The 12481-nt window shown below is 36.4% G+C and overlaps 1 long non-coding RNA gene and 3 other non-coding genes across 4 annotated transcripts; all 4 read right to left on the bottom strand.

Annotated features, from left to right (window-relative positions):
• Positions 1 to 8772: 8772 nt before the first annotated feature.
• Positions 8773 to 10652, bottom strand: LOC121996257. The gene is made up of 2 exons (XR_006116004.1): positions 10355 to 10652; positions 8773 to 9865 (listed from the first exon to the last, which is right to left on the bottom strand). It is a non-coding gene; the product is annotated as an uncharacterized LOC121996257 (long non-coding RNA).
• On the bottom strand, positions 9435 to 9524 carry LOC121998994. Its single transcript, XR_006116767.1, has one exon. It is a non-coding gene; the product is annotated as a small nucleolar RNA Z102/R77 (small nucleolar RNA).
• LOC121998993 lies at positions 9572 to 9671 on the bottom strand. Its single transcript, XR_006116766.1, has one exon. It is a non-coding gene; the product is annotated as a small nucleolar RNA Z101 (small nucleolar RNA).
• Positions 10143 to 10227, bottom strand: LOC121998812. Its single transcript, XR_006116605.1, has one exon. It is a non-coding gene; the product is annotated as a small nucleolar RNA SNORD25 (small nucleolar RNA).
• Positions 10653 to 12481: the final 1829 nt, after the last annotated feature.

Here is a 12481-nt window from a genome sequence, read left to right as displayed (position 1 = left end):
AAAAAAGAGAGTGATGGGAGAAATTGAGGAGAGAGAAAGTATGATGAGAAAAAAAAGGAAGAGAGTGTGATGGAAGAGATTGAGGAGAGAGAAAGTATGATGAGAGAGAAAGTGTAATGAGAAAAAAGGAAAGAGAGTGTGATAGGAGAAATTAGGGAGAGAGAAAGTGTGTGATAAAATGATGAGAGAGAAAATATGATGAGAGAGAACAAGGAGAGAGAAGTGTTATGAAAGAAAAAATAAATAAATATATTTTGATATTTGATATTAAGGGAGAAAATTTTAGTTTTAGGCCAAGGGTATTTTTGGAATAAGGGAATATTTTGATTGATGAAAATAGGGTAATGGCTCATTGAAGGGGAGGTACATGGGAATGAGTTATTACTCAATTTCAAGGATTCATTTCCTTATTTGTATTCCTATTCCTATAATCCAAACATTAACAATGACAATCAATGATTTCCATTCTCATTCTCCACTCTCATTCCCCTAAACCAAACGCCCCCTAAGTATCCCAGGTTAGTTTTGATATGATCAGTCATGTTAAATTAGGTCTTGTGTATTTGATCCTTGTGTCTAAGTATACAGGAGCTTAGGAACACAAAAAATCGAGCGAAAGTCGTAGCCAGCGAAAAGGATGGCACGGGAAGGGAGTCGATAGACTAAGTGCATCTAAAGGACGAGGTGCTACAAAAGAGTACAACGACGGACAAGAAGGACACATGTGGTGGTCCGAGGGATGAGAAGCCGGAGAGGAGGTTACTCGAGGAGAAGATAGGAGTTGGGTTCGAGTGAGCTCAATTCCGGTTAGCTAGAGCATCACCCAAGTGAAGAAAGATCAGCTAAGGAGCTGATCTCCCTCTTGGAAGGTGTCTTCCATGGCTTGGAAGGTGCCTTCAATGAACAGTGTCGAAGGCGTCTTCAAGGCTGTTGAAGACGCCTTCCCTAGCCATTAGCTGAAGATAAAGTTTTATCTTTAGCAATAAAACTTAATTGATTGAAGGCACCTTGAACCCTCTTGAAGACACCTTTCACCCTTAGATAAGATTTTTCAAGAGCTATAAAAAGGCCTTTGGAGGTAGAAAATATTCAATAACTTGAACAACAAATCTTGTATACATTCCTAGTCTTTCTTTTGAGCTGTCAACTTCTGTAAGAGACTTCTCCACCTGCAATGAAGGAGAATTTTAGTTGAGCATTTTCAAAGCCTTGGATTAATAACAACTTAAATTGTAACTAAGTAAATTTTGACCTCTTTTATTTTATTAGTTATTCATTTAGTTTTTTTATGTTTAGTTTAATTGTGTCTACTAATCTGAGTTGAAAGATCGAGAAAGGGGTTGTTTTTATTTTACAGGCAATTCACCCCCTCTTACCAATCCCCGATGCATCAACAAGTGGTATCAAAGCCAAAACGCTTCAGGAAATAATAACTGTCGACTGAACTACAAAGACGATGGCAGGACTCAGCATCTACCTGCCTAAATTTGATGGGGGGAATTCATGATATGGAAGAAATGCATGCAGGTATTTTTTTTAAAATTGATTTTGAATTTCTTTCAATAATTAATTATGGTTTTGTAGCCCCCAAGGACCAACAAGGAGCTGAAAAGGAGGAATACCAATGGATAAAAAAAAAAGAAAACGATGACTTCTTAGCGAATGAACGAGCCGAGTTCCACTTGCTGAGCGTACTTCTACCTCAGGAAGTTAGCAGAATCGACACCTATGAGTCAACAAAGGAACTTTGGGAGAAGTTCCTGGAACTACATGAAGGTACGTCCGAAACCAAGCTCATAAAACGGGATCTATTTCGAAACCAACTGACCAACCTTCGGCTGAAAGAAGGAGAGTCAGTAGCACAACTGTACGCCAAGTTGAAGGATTTAATCACTAGACTACGAATCTCAGACAACTAGTAATAAACCAAGATTTTTTAAAGTATGCATTAAATGTTTTACCTAGGACACAAGAATGGACATCTATTGTAGACTCCATTATATTTCAAAAGATCTAGAGGTAAGTTCTTTAGAGAGTTTATTTTCCACTTTAGAACTTCATGAATCTAAATATGCATAATTGAAAAAGGAGCCTAGTCAAAACGTTACCCTGAAGATAAGAACGGATGATTCAGACTCTGAAGCGTTAATCGATGAAGATGAAGCGACCCTAATGGTAAGATGTAATAAGTTTATTAAATCTAATAAATTTAATAAGGCACATACTAAGAAATATTTTTGGAGCAAAAGGAAGGTCTAATGCTATAATTACAATGAAGAAGGGCACATCAAGGATGATTGTCCAAAGATGAAGACGAAGGAGAAGAAGAAAGAGCCAGCCAAATCAAGGCACAAAAATTTAAAAGTAACATAGGGCGAGTCATTATCGGATTAAGAAGTTGAAGAATACGTTGGACTAGCCCTATTGGCAGACCACCAAGGAGAAGATGAAAGCAGCTCAGAGATGAGCATCGATGAAGGGGGAGGATCTTTAAAAAAAAACTATGATAAAGGGGAAGCATCACACCATGAGGTAAGTGAGGTACGTGCATTACCCCCTGAACAATCTTTTAAATTTATCAAAATGTTATCTAAGAATATAGTAAAACTAGAAAAAGAATGTATGATAATCTAAGAATAGAAAATGAAAAACTCAAAGCACAAATAAAGCTATCAAATAGGGGGAGATTGTAAGTACCCTGGATTAGTTTTGATGTGATTAGCCAGGTTAAGTTAGGTCATGTATATTTGATCCTTGTGTCTAAATGTGCAGGAACTTAGGAACATAAGAAGTCTAGCGAAAAACACAGCCAGCGAGAAGGATGGCGCAGGAAGGGAGTCAACAGGTTCAGTGCATCCGAATGATGGCATACTGCAGAAGAGTACACCGATGAACAAGAAGGACGCGCGCGGTGGTCCGAGGGACGAGAAACTAGGGAAGAGATTGCTCGAGGATAAGGTCAAAGTTGAGTTCGGGTGAGCTCAATTCTAGTTAGCCGGAGCATCACCCAAGCGAAGAAAAATCAGTGAAGGAGCTGATTTACCTTTTAGAAGGCATCTTCTATGGCTTGAAAGACGTCTTTAATGAACAGTGTCGAAGGCATCTTCTAGGCTATTGAAGGCACCTTCCTTAGCCGTTAGCTGAATATAAAGTTTTATCTTCGGTGATAAAACTTAACCGATTGAAGGCGCCTTGAACCCTCTTGAAGGCACCTTCCACCCTCAGATAAGATTTTCCAAGAGCTATAAAAAGACCTCTGGAGCTAGGAAATATTCAACAACTTGAACAACAAGTCATGTACACTTTCCTAATTTTTCTTTTGAGTTGTCAACTTCTATAAGAGATTTCTCTGCCTACAATGAAGGAGAATTCTAGTGCAATACTTTCAAAGTCTTGGATTAACAACCACCTAGGTTGTAACCACGTTAATTTTGACCTCTTTTATTTTATTAGTTGTTTAGTTAGTTTTTTATATTTAATTTAATTGTGCCTATTAATCTGAATTGAAGGATCGAGAAAGGGTTTGTTTTTATTTAACAAGAAATTCATCCCCCTCTTGTCGGCCCCCGTTGCACCAACAAAAAATTGATGATAAGGGGGAAAAGTGTGTCTTTCTTGGTGTTAGTGAAGTATCTAAAGCGTATAGATTGTTTAATCCACAAACCAAGAAGATTGTGACCTGCCGAGATGTTATCTTTGATGAGGAAAATAATTGGGATTGGAATAGGCAGCAACCTACTCAAGTTCTTTTTGACAATGATTCTGAAAGAGAGCCAACATCATCAGTTTTTATACATAAAAATTCATCAGAAGCTAGTCCAACAACTGTTGAAATTTTTCCAACAATAGTAGAAGCTACTGATACAATAGCTCAATCTCTTCGTCGGATTTGAAGAAGTCCTGCATGGATGGAAGACTATGAGGTAATAGAAATTGAAGATCCAATCACTCATTTTGCTTTATTTTCATATTGTGATCCTACATACTTTGAAAGTGCAGTCAAAGATGCAAAATGGCATAAGGCGATGGGTGATGAAATTGAAGCCATTGAACGAAATGATACTTGGGAGTTGACTGATCTTCCAAAAGGCCACAAAACAATTAGTGTAAAGTGGGTCTTCAAAACAAAGCTAAAATAAAATGGTGAAGTTGACAAGTATAAGGCGTGTTTAATAGCTAAGGGGTAAAAGCAAGAATATGAGATCGATTATACAAAAGTTTTTGCTCCCGTTGCAAGACATACACGATCAGATTGGTGATCGCATTGGCGACACATAACTCATAATCTATTTACCAGTTAGATGTCAAATTGGCATTCTTGCACGGAAACTTCAAGGAACAAGTATTTGTAGAAAAGCCCCTTGGTCATATTAAGATCAGAAATGAGCATAAAGTGTATAGATTAAAGAAAGCTATTTATAGATTAAAACAAGCTTCACGAGTTTGGTATAGTCTCATTATGACCTATTTTTTTAAAGAAGACTTTCACAAATATCCATATGAGCACACAGTTTTTGTTAAAATTGGAGATAAGGGAAAACTACTCATTGTCTGATTATATGTATACGATCTTATATTTACTGGAACTGATGATGTCATATTTAAAGAATTCAAGTAATCTATGATGGTTGAATTTGAAATGTCTAATCTTGGTATATGATGCATTACTTCCTTAGCATAGAAGTAGTGCAATCAACTAATGAAATATTTATTTCTCAGAAGAAGTATGTGTGAGAAATTTTGAGTAAGTTTCAGATGGATTGCAATCATGTAAGCACTCTAACTGAGTTTTGCTTGAAGCTAAACAAAGATCATGAAGGGAAGAAGGTTGGCAGTACAATTTACAAGCAAATTGTTGGCAGTTTGATGTATTTAACTACGACATGACCAGACATAATGCATTCTGAGTTTAATAAGTAGATATATGGAAAATCCAACAGAAATACATTTATTAGCTACCAAGAGAATCTTTCATTACTTACAAGGAACTAAAGATTTTGTGTTATTCTACAAGAAGGGTGAAAAGTTAGAGTTGTTCGGGTTTACTGACAATGATTATGCAGGAGATCAAGATGATAGAAGAAGCACTTCAGGCTATGTTTTTATGTTGGGCATAGGGGTTGTATCATGGTCTTCTAAGAAGCAACCAACTGTCTCCTTGTCAACTACAGAAGTTGAATTTATTGCTACAACAGCTTGTGCTTGTCGAGCTATCTGGTTGAGAAGAATTCTTGAAGAGCTTCAGATCAAACAAGTTGAAGCTACTATAGTTTTTTTTCAACAACTCAGCAATCAAACTCTCTAACAATCATGTGCTACATGACAGAAGCAAACTATTGGCCCAGGTAGGCCGTAAGGAGGGGAGGTGAACTGGTTGTTAAGAAAAACCTTCCTCGACTTTTTAACTCAAATTAGTAGTAAAAAATAGAATAAGTGAACAACAAAAAAAATAAGGCCAAAAGAGTTACTTGGTTACAATCGGAGAAGTTGTTAATCCAAGGCAAGTAAGCACACTAAAGATCTCCTTCTTTGAAGGTGAAGAAGCCTCTTATACTCGTTGGAAGCTTAGAAAATAGCTAAGAAATGAATACTAAAGTTGTTATCTTATTTCCTAGGTCTAGGGGTCTTTTTATAACCCTTGAGAAAAGTTATCCGTGGTTGGAAGGCACCTCCAGTGAGACACCAAAGGATAAAACTTTTTTCCTTTGGCAATAGCTAAACTCAGCCTGGTCGAAGGCGCCTGTCATAGGGCTAGAAGGTGCTTTTGTACTGTTCATCGAAGGAGACTTCCAGCCATAGAAGGCGCCTTCCACAGTGAAGGTGCGGAGGCACCTTCAACTCCCTTTAAAGGCGCCTCCAGTAGTATTTCTAGCATTCTTTTTGCTCTTCTGCTGCTCCGATCGCTTGGGTGATCGCGGCCATTCGGGATAGGTCTCACTCGAACTCATTTTCCGGTCTTCTCCTTGAGCAGGTTTCTACTCCGGTTTCTCGTATCTCGGAACGTCGCGCACGCCCTTCTCATCTACCAATGTACTTTTCCGCAGCACTTCGTCCCTCGGATCCACCGAGCTTGTTGGCTCCCTTCCCGTGTCATCTTTCTCGCTAGTTATGTCTTTCGCTCGTCTTCTTGTGTTCCTAAGCTCCTGTACACTTAGACACAAAGGTTAAACACTAACAGGACCTAACCTGACTTGGTTGATCACATCAAAACTACCACAGGCTGCTACCAATACAAATAATCCTATGCTAATTTTAAATTTAATGCATCTGTTACACCTTTAAATAAGCAGCAAAAAGTTTGTGGTAAAACATTGGTTATTCCACTTGGGCAAATTTTGGCCCGTCCAGTCTGACATTCGACGCGTGCAGGTCGTGCTCGCACATGAATCAACTTAGTTCAGTGCAATCTGGGTATAGGATTTGCACCTCTACGTATCCACGCGTGAGAGAGAGTTTCTCCCCTTACATTTGTTCACATCATCAAAGCATGTGAATCAATATAAACCAACCAATTTATCTTGAAGCTCCCAATGTGACACTAAAGTTATATTCATAATAGAGCTCATATCTCTTCCACTTCTTCTCCATTCACATAAATTCTAACGGAATATGTATCTATTGCGAATATTTTTTAAATAATCAAGAAATTATATCTCAGTATTTATACAATCAACCCTAAGCGTGTTATTCAGATCAGACTAGTCCTTAATAAAAGGATGTGTACTGTGATATTGGCAAAAGTGGAACCGCCACCCTAGCGGCTCCCTGGCTCCGGCCCCACAAGATTCCAGAGGGAGTAAATCACGGTTAATGCTGGGCAGGATAAGTGACTGGGGGTCGAAGGAATTTTTGGCGCAGCAGACCAGAGTTTTATCCCCGAGTGCAACTGGCGACTTTCGACCCCACGACTTCATTGACAAACTGCAGGCACCTAACCAGGTGATCCAGCCCGTGGGGGCATGTGTACTGTGATATTGAACTATAAAGTGATGGTTGTTAAGTAATTGGATTTGTGACATTTTGTAAAATCCATATGCTTGGTACAAGGAACATAAATTATAATATGTATTTAAATTATTATTAGGATTAGAAAATTTCTATTCTTTTTCTTTCATTGTAGGATATTCATGTATATTTTTTCAATGAAAAATTTTATAAAATAATATAATTTACATATTAATTAAGTATTTATTCTTTTAAATATCTGTAAAATATCCTCTCTTTTTTTAATTCTAATATTTTACCATTACAGCGTGGAACTTTTTTTTCCTTCTGCCATTAACCAACTTGGCAAAGCCTGTCTGATGCTTAGATTAGTATAATATTAGTGAAATGAAAAAAAAAAATAGCAATGGTAAATGAAAAGTAAAATTATAGTTAAATCTTAGAGTTAATTAGTTTGATGCGTATACCATCGTGTGTGTTACTCCTTTCTTCAATGTTCGGTGAACCGCCATTTGTTTCATATGAACTTGCTTTCCACCTTGACGGTCGAAGGAACCGGAGTTGAGATTGCTTTCAATCTGTGATTCTGAGCTCTTATTCACATTCACCACAGCTCAGTCTTCTTTGTTTTGCTCTCTTACTAAGAGCATCTATAATATTTCTAAAATTTTAAATAAATCATTCATTTTATTAAATTTAAACAATTATTTTTCATTATACACTACTCTAAATTTTTTATTTTTTTATAATTTTCTTCTCCCTTCCATTTTAATTATTTTTTTTCTCTTCATAATATCTAATTTTTATTATCCAATTCATTCTCTTTATTTTTTTCTCTCTCACAAATTAAATAATATTTTAATATTTAAAAAATAAATTTCATTCTTTAAATTTAAAAAATACTATTTATGAAATCTAAAATTTGATAAATAAATAAAGTAGTTATTTTTTTATATAAAATATAAATTTTAAGATAAATTTTATTTTTAGGAAAGGATATAGATACTCTAATGAGTTTTACATTTTACTTGATTTAGTACTTGCATTGTCAGTGAATAAAGGTAAGGGATGATTCTGAATGTTACTTAAAATCAAAATTGGACTCATGTCACAACCCTTTCTACTTTATTAATCCAATCAATGAATCTCTGTTTATAACAAACCAAAAAACTTAGACAAATCAACTCAAAAACCAATCTCCATGTCGTTTGTCACGACCACAGCGTTCTCAAAATTTAACAAAATTGTAATTTGAGTTTTCGAAAGTGATATCAGAATCAACATCAGTGATCTTACAATTTTTAAAATCCATCCTAGATTAATTCTATAATTTGCATGATCACGATGCAAAACTCTCATTCAAAGCCTGTCCATTAGAGAACTGCATTGGAACGTTATTCAAGTGATATAACGTTAAAATCAATGTAAGAACAATTATAATGTATGTGGTACTCACACAAACATTGAACGAGTTCAATATATATTTTACCGATTTTTAATCCCTCTGTGACCCACCATAAACATTCAAGTTTGTGGCCCACCACAAACTTTATATATCCACAAACTTTATATATATTATATTAAAAAAAATTAAAAATTATAAAAAAAAAAAATCATTTAAACGGCTAGTAAACAACAAATAATAATCAACAAATAGTTTTTCAAAAAAAAATTTAAAGGATTATTTAAAAACAAATTCAACAAATAATTTTTTTAAAAAATATAAAATTTCATCTATAAATACTCATCACTTATTTCAATCTTTCAACGCATAAATTCTTCTAAAATTCTTCTCTTATTTTCCTTCTATCAAATATGAATCTCCTATATTCAATGGCATTTTGCAAAGAAATGCCCCAGAAATTAATTTCACGATCAACAAGACTCAATATACAAGGAGTATTATCTAACAAATGGAATATATACAAAATGAGCTAATTTCATAAAAACTTTTCCTTATCCAGAAGATCCCAAGAAGAGGTTGTTTAAGAAAAGACAAGAGATTGTAAAAAAAAATATTGAACGAGCATTTGGAGTAGTCCAAGCTCGATAGGCAATTGTCAGAGATTCAGCACGTTATTGGTAAAAAAAATGATAATTTTCTTGGTCTTGTTCGAGAACGTCATGGCTATCCACCGCTGCAAAGCCGTCCACATAGATTAGTCTGTAGCAGGCAGCAGCGTCAACAAATAGGTTGTAACAGAGAAATTACGTGACATGTTCAAGAACAAAGCCAGTTCCTAATATCTTTCTTTAAATTGAAATTATAGGAGCAGCCTTTGTTTTATCCAAAGCAATCTTTTGCTGGAGATTATTGTTGGCATATACCTTGTGAGTATCGTAGAAGATAAATAATCTTCCGATTTGAAAAAAAAATGATAGGAAAATGCATGTTTGAGTCAGATAAACAAAAATACAATAACAAATTTTGATGCATCAGTAAAATGCAAAGAAGGTATACAAAAGCTGAATAAAATAGCAAAAGGAAGATAAGAGTTCAGATAGAGCTAATACATTTGTAGCCATCATATCAGCCATCAAACCAATAGGGAAACCCCAAATTTTAAATCATATGTTAAAAATTTTAAATATAAAAAAGCGTAGAAACAAGAGGAAAAAAAATGAATTTCGGCATCAGATCTCCAAGGTGATATGTATGTAACATCACAAATACATGCTCAGACGCAAATTACCCATTGCAAACAATAAATCCTCATTTGCCAATCTAAAAAGTCAAAGAAAACTATTGAATAAACAGAAGAAAATTTATGTAAACGATCATTGTCGTGCCAACCATCTTATTTGGTTGGAAGTGAAATCATGATCAGTACAACACACAATCTTGCTTCAAGGGAACGAGTGCATTGGGAATGGAAATGATCCTCAATCACCAGATAGTGAAGCAAATTGCATAGAACACCTACATTTCGGAGAATAAAAAAACATTGTGGAAAATGACATAATGAACATGAAAGGATTAAGATCTTGAATCTCTGGTAAAGTATGAAAAACTAATAACGGTCAATTGAGTAGGGAATGTACGTAATGATAACGCACATGCTATTGACTTAAAGAGTTGAAAGCAATTTGTGATCATTGCAGCAAATGATATTGCTTCGAGGCAGTGAGTAAATTGGGAATAGAAAATGATCCTCAATTGCCAGAAAATGAAAAAAAAAAAAAAAAATCAGAGATAATGCAACTCAGTCCCTTAGATGTTCTTTGATAATGCGATCATATCCGCAATAATCATTACAGGTCTGAAGACTCATCATCGTCGTCCAAAACCTAGATCTCGAAATGGAGTGCGATCCGAAGTACTCAAAAACGACAACACAATCGACTTGGATTCGAGGAAGAAATTGACAGAGATATAGAAAGTAGACGCATTAAGGCAGGCACAGCGTACCAGAGTAGGAAAATCACAGCAGAAGGGGAAGAAATCAAAACGATCGACGACGAAATCACCTGTCGGCGATGAACGACTTCACAGATACGACGGCTGCGACCAAATCGACGCCCTGGCGATGGAAGAGGGACGAGTTAACAATTTATAGGATCGAAGAGGGAAGGCGTGCTAAAAAACAAGGGTTTCGATTCTTTTGAATCTCCTATTTGACGGACAGATTTGATCTCGAAAACCCTAATTTGTGTGGAGTTTAGGGTTTATAGCTGGTTCGGGGACGAACATCAATATGGCTGCCGCCGCGTGAAATCGACGCGTAACTGATCAATTATTTTGAAAAACTAAAATATATCCCTTTTATTAATTAATTTTAGTACAGTCTGAAATAAAATTATATTATTATTATTTTTTGTTTATTAGGAATTTAGAATTTAAGACTAATGTGTATTATTTTTAAAAAAAATCATTAATCAATCAACTATTTAGAGTACGATAAAATGATAAAAAAATTTCATTAATTAATCAGGAATCTAAAGCTCGGAACTCAAATATGATCTAATATTAAAAAAAAAAATCATTAATCAATTATAAATCTAGAATTCTCTTTAATCTCACATCTTAGAATTAGAAATATTCACAAAAAGTGGATCAAAGGATGAACCTTTGCAATTACAATCGAATCGTGATCGTAATCCGACCGTAATTAGTTGCAATCCCTCATTGGGTTCACCGTCCCCAGGTTATAGTTTAGGTCACCCCGTTTGACGCCAGGCTATCTGGTCACTTGCTCTACCGACACCCTCCGACCATCTGTCCCGATCCAAATTATAACTGATCCGGTGGTCAAGGCAGAGGATCCCATTGTGAGGGGTCAACGCCACGTAGAGATCAAAGGCCCGGGGGGTCCACCGGAGAAGGGTGAGCCGACCGGACTTAGGAGAAAAGGATAGACCGATCGGCTGACCGATGAGCATCCAACAGTAAAAGGTGCCCTGACAGGGGTCGGGGTTCCGACACTCAGTTGAAACAATAGCTAAGAGCCGAGCGGAAGGCCTAAGAGAAGATGATATACTGCTAAACAGTCCCTACATAGCACCCTACCGAAAATATCCCCAGCATATTGAGGCCAAGGGCTGGCCGGACGGACGTGATGTGAGTGTCGTCCGGCCGGCGCGTACCAGAGTAGGAAAATCACAGCAGAAGGGGAAGAAATCACAGCAGATTTGATCTCGAAAACCCTAATTTGTGTGGAGTTTAGGGTTTATAGCTGGTTCGGGGACGAACATCAATATGGCTGCCGCCGCGTGAAATCGACGCGTAACTGATCAATTATTTTGAAAAACTAAAATATATCCCTTTTATTAATTAATTTTAGTAAAGTCTGAAATAAAATTATATTATTATTATTTTTTGTTTATTAGGAATTTAGAATTTAAGACTAATATATATTATTTTAAAAAAAAAAATTATTAATCAATCAACTATTTAGAGTACGATAAAATGATAAAAAATTTTCATTAATTAATCAGGAATCTAAAGTTCAAAATTCAAATACGGGCTAATATTAAAAAAAATTTATTAATCAATTATAAATCTAGAATTCTCTTTAATCTCACACCTTAGAATTAGCAATATCCACAAAAAGTGGATCAGAGGATGAACCTTTGCAATTGCAGTCGAATCGTGGTCGTGATCCAATCGTAATTAGTTGCAATCCCTCATTAGATTCACCGTCCCCAGGTTATAGTTTAGGTCACCCCGCTTGACGCCAGACTATCTGGTCTCTTGCTCTGCCGACGCCCTCCGACCATCTGTCCCGATCCAAATTATAACTGATCCGGTGGTCAAGGCAGAGGATCCCATTGTGAGGGGTCAACGCCACGTAGAGATCAAAGGCCCGGGGGGTCCACCGGAGAAGGGTGAGCCGACCGGACTTAGGAGAAAAGGATAGACCAATCGGCTGACCGATGAGCATCCAACAGTAAAAGGTGCCCTGACAGGGGTCGGGGTTCCGACACTCAGTTGAAACAATAGCTAAGAGCCGAGCGGAAGGCCTAAGAGAAGATGATATACTGCTAAACAGTCCCTACATAGCACCCTACCGAAAATATCCCCAGCATATTGAGGCCA

This window comes from Zingiber officinale, chromosome 6A (assembly GCF_018446385.1).
Source record: "Zingiber officinale cultivar Zhangliang chromosome 6A, Zo_v1.1, whole genome shotgun sequence".
NCBI classification, from domain to species: Eukaryota; Viridiplantae; Streptophyta; class Magnoliopsida; order Zingiberales; family Zingiberaceae; genus Zingiber; species Zingiber officinale.
The sequence above is the reverse complement of the archived record's forward strand: the minus strand, read 5'-3'. Positions and strand labels throughout refer to the sequence as shown.